We start from the raw sequence: 6,425 nt of genomic DNA, 5'->3' as shown, positions 1-6,425 counted from the left end.
TGAAACCTTAAACTATTTATTTCGTCATGATTTATATGATTGGTAATGTATTCCATAATAATATATAAATCCAAACCCGGTTGACGTGGATTTTAACGATGGAAATAGCCCTATATTTCTAAATTCGTGTTCATCTATATACATTTGTGCATGAAATATAAGTTATGAACAATTATAAGAATTTTCTATAATTTTCATAAAATATACTATATACACTTGTCTAAAAAACAACAAATTTTGATCATAGTCTATATATGTTAGAAAATTATAACACTTCAACAATACTAATATATACATGCTTTGCACATGCATCAACAACGACTTTAAAGATCAATACATATTAAATTAGTATTTGTAACACTTTATTTATATATATGTTGCATATATTTACATAACAATATGACAAACTAGTACAATACTTCAAATACACATCCAAATGCATAAATAATTGAGGTTTTACATTGTTTCTAAATCCAAACATAATACATAAATAATTAAACCAATAAATCAATACATTGCTTGCCAACTTAAAAACAAATACACTTCTTAAATTTTAATACACTTCTTAAACAAAATTGACAGCCAAATGGAAATGTTACTTCTACATTTTAACTTGCCTAAGCTTGCACACAAATTAAACAAATCATTTTATACAAAAACTACACACAAAGCTAATACAAAGCCATACACAAAAACAATTTTGCACACAACTCTTTCCTCTTTCGAGTGACGGCCAAAACCATAACTTTCCTTACACACTTCATCTTTCTCTTAATCACTTTCACTTAAATCACACGCAAAGGCCATCTATTTCTTCTCTTTGTCCTTCGATTGTTTCCATTCCATCTGCTGATCATTCAAGCAAAAGAAGAATAACACTCAAAATGGATCTTAATGGTGCAACCAAATCATAGAGAAATCTGAGAAATTATACCCTTAAACTACCTTCAATCGTTCACAGCTTCACCTCATCTCCCTTCTTTCTTCTTCTTCTTCATTTCCAGCGAAGAACACACCACTAAAGTGGGCGTTTTCGTGTCCAGTGCAAACACAACAGCAACATCACCATCATTCATTCTATATTCAATTCGTTGTCAAACATCAAACCCAAACGTCCACTTTTTTCCTCCATTGATTCCTATAAAAAAAGGAAAGAAAGAACGAAGGAACTGCAGAAGCAGCCCCATCAACTCACCTATTGGACATCAAGCAACCAAACACCCCCACTCGAGCTGTTACTGCTATTTGTTCCTCCCACTGAACCCTTTTCTTGCAACTTCCCTTCGCACCTCACGGCTGGAGTAGAAAAAGAACAATATCGTTGCTTCGTTTCTCATCCTCTCTTCGGTCCAACCAAACTCCGGAGGTGCAACCTCCTTGCTTGATTTCTGTCGGCTACAAGATGCACGAACCAGGGAGTATTCATCGTACATGAATCCTTGCCGCCTCCACCTCCTCATACTTCTTCCGTTGACCTTACTGAAGTTTCCTTTGGCCCTTTTTGTCGCCGGGGACCATTAGTTATCCTCCTCAATGATTTCGTTCCTTCACCTGCCTCTATGTTTCTCTTCTTTTATGCCTTCGTTCATTCCCCTTTGCCCGATCAAACAAAAACACAGGGGCATAAAAGCCCTAATTTCATTTAATTTTGATGAAATAATCAAATTACCCCCTTATTGAGACATTTATTCGAAATAGTCCCAAATACCCAAACATTGAACCCATTTATTCAAAATAGCCCATCCCTTGGTTATTTTTAACAAAATAAATCCCAATCTTCAAACTTTGAATAAAAATAACCATTTCAGCCCCTCCTTTGATTTATTTTATGTGACAACCCGAAATTTCTATTATGTACAACCATTCACTTCAATAGAAGTCAGAACAGTTTCTGCAAACTTTCAAACTTTTTGGAATAAGTTTGAGTGTTTTAAGATTAGTACTTCGGGAGATACTAGAAGAGAGGATGCCCTAGGGTTTATTGTACAACAATAAAGTCCCAAAACTCCAAGAGTTTGGAGTTTACGGCCTAAACTTGGTGTTTACGGCCGTAAACCCCAAGAGTATATATATGGAACTTAGCCATTTTAATCACTTTTTCACTTTTCAAGAGCAAAACTCAAATCCTCTCAAGTAGCATCCGAATTTTCCTTCTTGATCTTCAACTTGTAAGTGTTTCTAGCCCTAATAAGTAGATATATTACTTAATCTAGTGATCTAACATGATTTCATCCGTGAAATCATTCCAAAAGTGTAGATCTTCAAGTTTCACCAAGAACACACACTAGTGTTCTTGGACTTTTAGCACCTTTTCAAGCTTCTATCTAGTAAGTACTCCTACCCTAGTGTATTGTAAGCCTAGTTACACTTCTAAACATCAAGAAAACACCTAAGAAACCCAAGATCAAAGGTGTTTACGTTCCAAGAACACCTTGGACCGTAAACCCTAAAAAGGGTGCCAAAGTGTGCCCTAGTCCCTTCTAAGCCTTGGACACTAGCCTAGATCCCTTCCTTGATGATCTTAGTACTTGAAAACATCAAAAGACCATAAACCATAGGGGTTTACGGCCGTAAACACATGGAGAAGTGGTCCATGGGCCGTAAACTCCATTTAGGAGTGAAATGATGCCACAAACACTTCCTAAGGCTTATACTTGAAGTATGATGCTTCCTTATGACTTGAAAAGCTTCAAAACACAAAATGGTCAAGGGACCATGAGTTTACGGCCGTAAACTCATGGTTTTACGACCGTAAACTCATTGAGGGATGGTCACAAAACCGTAAACTCAAGGGGAGTTTACCCTTGAACCCTAAACTCAATAGCAATGTCCTACAACACATAGGTGCAATCCTTAGCACTTATAACACTTATAGAAGGTGTTTAACATGTCCTAGGATGTCTTAACTTTGTTAATTAGTTGTTTCAAGACTAATTGGATACATATATGTGTTATTATATGTTAACTAGGATCATTGTGTGCGTACAAGTCTTCACTTGACACCTAGCAATCCGATATCATCAGTTCATCCAAACCACTCACTACAGGTGAGTTCATACCCCTAAATCAACCTTTTAAATGATTTTAAATGCTTTTATGGGGGGGGGGGGGAATACAAGTTGAACAATTATAGTTATTATATCAATCACATGTGATTAATAACTACCAAGCAAGTGGATTTCTTACTTTTCAAACTGTGTTACCAAACTGTTTTACTTCAAACTGTCTTACAAACTCTTTTACATGTTAAATACTTTTACTTAAACTCTTTTAACTTATATTCTGTGTATCTATATAGATATAGTTATATAAGTAGGATTGAAAGGACTTAGGACTGATAACTCACCTTACTTCCTGTTCCTTGTTTGGTTGTGGACTTAGGGTATTCGGGTTATTTGTCTGAAGGTCGTTTGAATCCTAGTTATATATCATGTATATGTGTATAGATATAAAAGGTTACTTCTTTCATTCAGTTCAATGCCTTTGGGTAGCAAAGGTATACAAACATGTTCATGTACACAAACAACATTACTAGTAAACTATAATAGGTATGGTTTAGGAAGATACTATTACTAGAACAATGAAACATTCAATGAGTCAGTTCATGCATAAGTAATACATAGTGATGAGAAACAAACATAATACATAGTAATGAGAAACAAACATAATACATAGTGATGAGAAACAAACATAATACATAGTGATGAGAAACAAACATAATACATAGTGATGAGAAACAAACATAATACATAGTGATGAGAAACAAACATAATACACAGTGATGAGAAACAAAACATACAGGCTAGACAGAGAAAGAACACACAACACAGCTAGCACATACATATACATATACATATACATTACTTACAGTTATGTGAGCCACTTAACGGGGGGACATGGCACTACCTGTCATGACCCGTTTTGTATCCAGAATCTCCTTAATTGGGGAGCGTATGAGTTTGTGTATAGATCTATACTGGATTGACTATCCTACACCTTGCTGCTCGCTACAGTGGGACTTGCAAGTCTACGGGTGCCAAACGTCATTCCTTACGACGTCTTACATCGTCGTTTTACTAGAGTCGGTAGCAGGATACAGGCCGATCACATGGTACTTTAAATAACAATTGGTTTAAGGTAGTTAGTACAACAGTAGTTACTTAATGCAACACTACAGTACTATTTCATTTTCCCTTTACATTTACTTTGTGATTTTCACACAATAAACAATAATGTAGAAACTATATTTTTGGTTAATGATAGTCAGATTTGGGAAAATACATACTCTTACAAGAGACACACACACAGACACTAGATGCCTTGGTAGAAGGCTACTTTTAGTAGGAAACATAGGGTTTTCTAGGAGAGTTCAAACAAATACAAACTTTTACAAAACTTATACATTACAAACATCTTACAAATGCTTTCATACAAACACAGACACTAATATACTTATGATCTCACCAGCCTTAAAGCTGATAAACTCTTTCAAAATAACTTGTATTCTCAGGTCACCAGTAGACAGGTATCGGTGCCAGGTTCTGAGAAGATGGAGCTCGTTCAAGACTCATCTTTTATTTTTGATGTATATTTTTGATGTCTATATAACTTGACAGAACACACTTGTATGAAATTATATTATTAATGCAATGGATGATGTTGTTTCTTGTTTACTACTTTGCATTGTTGTGATACTGAACATGACGTCCTCCACCCCCAAACGTTTCCGCCGTTCCGGTTTTGGGGTGTGACATTTTAACCAAAGTAGTCCTGTTTTGAGTTAATTAAATTACTCAACAGCCACAAATAGTTTAAACTTGTTATGAAACGGTACCCGAAAATATTTCAAAGTTCAAGAAACGCGACTGTGCGGTTTCTCACGTCAAGCTTCCCAAAAATAAACGAACTCCGAACAACTCAAACTCACCCTTCAATGGTGAGTGCTTATGGCCCCTCTTTAATATTTCTAATTATTTGGGGGGGGGGGGGGATACATGTGCCTATATACTTCGTTTATACAAACAAATTACCCTCTTACCCGAAATACAATAATCCTAATTTATAAAAATGCGATTTAACAAATTTAACATATCGTTACAAATAAACTCGTATAAAATTTTCATATACGTATTATGGTTATTTTATCATGAAGCAACTAGTCCACACAACAAATGCTACATGACACAAAAATATATGATTTTTATGTGACATTTTATATTATAACAAGCATGTTATAAAACTTTGTAGTATTTCAAGGATTCACGCTATTACTATTCATGTATATTCATATGTTTAAATACATAAAGTTTATACATGTACATATGTTCATTACTTCGAAACATACATCTTTATAAAAGCGAGTACATTACATTTTTACTTACGTACCAAGCATACTCGGCTTTTATAAAATTTAAACAAGGAAATTTATTTTGCCTAGTGACTTAATCACAATTAAGTTAGGGATGAGAGTTACTCACATACTTTAGTTAAGGGTTTTTAGTGAGATTATATTCATTAGCTGAGTCTAAACACTTAGCATACCCACACTACTATAACCGTTAATATTTGGAGCGAGATATGTATGTATAGATCTATACGGGATTGACATCCCTACCTGCGGTTGCTACCTACAACCTTGGTCGATCAATCGAAGCGGGTGATAAGTGTCTATAATTGTTACTACAACGTTCAATGAAACATTGTAGAGGGTACAATTAGTCACATAGCTCAATTATAGGACTCACTATAAACATTAACTAGAATCACTCTCACTCTCACTACAAACCATGGGCTTGGTTGCTTTCAAAACTATTTGAAGTATGGAATTACTTATGTAACAATACAGTTTGGTTTTAAAGGATATTCATAGAATCATTACAAACACAGTTTTATGTATGGATTTACTTATACAAATATACATTTTGGCTTTCAAAGACTCTTTACAAACACAATTTTAAGTATGGATTTACTTATACAAAAATACATTTTGGCTTTTTGAAGACTCATTGCAAAAACTGCTTTAACTATTGTTATACATACAAAGAAAATACTTTTTAGACTTATTAAAAGTATTATTGTTGTAGCAGAAAATCTCTAACTCTCACCAACTTTGTATTGTCCCTCAAAACTACATATATTCTCAGTAAATCACTAAACATACATTAATGACGAATTGGATTACAGGTGGCCTAGTTTACTTGTTGTTGTATTATATGCCTATCTTTTAAGGCAATTCATGTACTATTATTATTTGTAAAAACCTTGTATTCAAATATCAAGATGGAACACGAATGATATTGTGTTTATTGTTGTACTTGTGCTATATAATTAGTTTACATGTGATCCATGAACTTAGTCGCACAGCCCGACGTGTTCTGCCGCCTCGGTCGGAGGTGTGATAATCCAACCCTTCCCTACTGGGTCCA

At 34.6% G+C, this 6,425-nt stretch overlaps 2 long non-coding RNA genes across 6 annotated transcripts; one reads left to right on the top strand and one right to left on the bottom strand.

The window, feature by feature from the left end:
- Positions 1 to 527: 527 nt before the first annotated feature.
- Positions 528 to 1,071, bottom strand: LOC145133273 (uncharacterized). Of its 3 annotated transcripts, none has more exons than XR_013718512.1 (2): positions 946 to 1,071; positions 528 to 849 (listed from the first exon to the last, which is right to left on the bottom strand). It is a non-coding gene; the product is annotated as an uncharacterized LOC145133273 (long non-coding RNA). The 3 variants fall into 3 exon arrangements; XR_013718511.1 differs by having other exon boundaries at positions 528 to 846; positions 946 to 1,059; XR_013718513.1 differs by having other exon boundaries at positions 528 to 846; positions 935 to 1,035.
- A 525-nt stretch (positions 1,072 to 1,596) lies between these two features.
- On the top strand, positions 1,597 to 4,676 carry LOC145133274 (uncharacterized). Of its 3 annotated transcripts, XR_013718516.1 has the most exons (5): positions 1,597 to 2,168; positions 2,253 to 2,327; positions 2,970 to 3,047; positions 3,970 to 4,137; positions 4,511 to 4,676. It is a non-coding gene; the product is annotated as an uncharacterized LOC145133274 (long non-coding RNA). The 3 variants fall into 3 exon arrangements; XR_013718515.1 differs by lacking the exon at positions 3,970 to 4,137 and having other exon boundaries at positions 2,258 to 2,327; XR_013718514.1 differs by lacking the exon at positions 3,970 to 4,137.
- The last annotated feature ends 1,749 nt before the right edge of the window (positions 4,677 to 6,425 follow it).

The sequence above is a fragment of the Lactuca virosa genome, chromosome 8, assembly GCF_052849685.1.
Source record: "Lactuca virosa cultivar CGN04683 chromosome 8, Lactuca_virosa_CGN04683_v6, whole genome shotgun sequence".
Taxonomy (NCBI): domain Eukaryota; kingdom Viridiplantae; phylum Streptophyta; class Magnoliopsida; order Asterales; family Asteraceae; genus Lactuca; species Lactuca virosa.
Note: the sequence above shows the minus strand (reverse complement) of the source record. Positions and strands in the feature narration are given on the sequence as shown.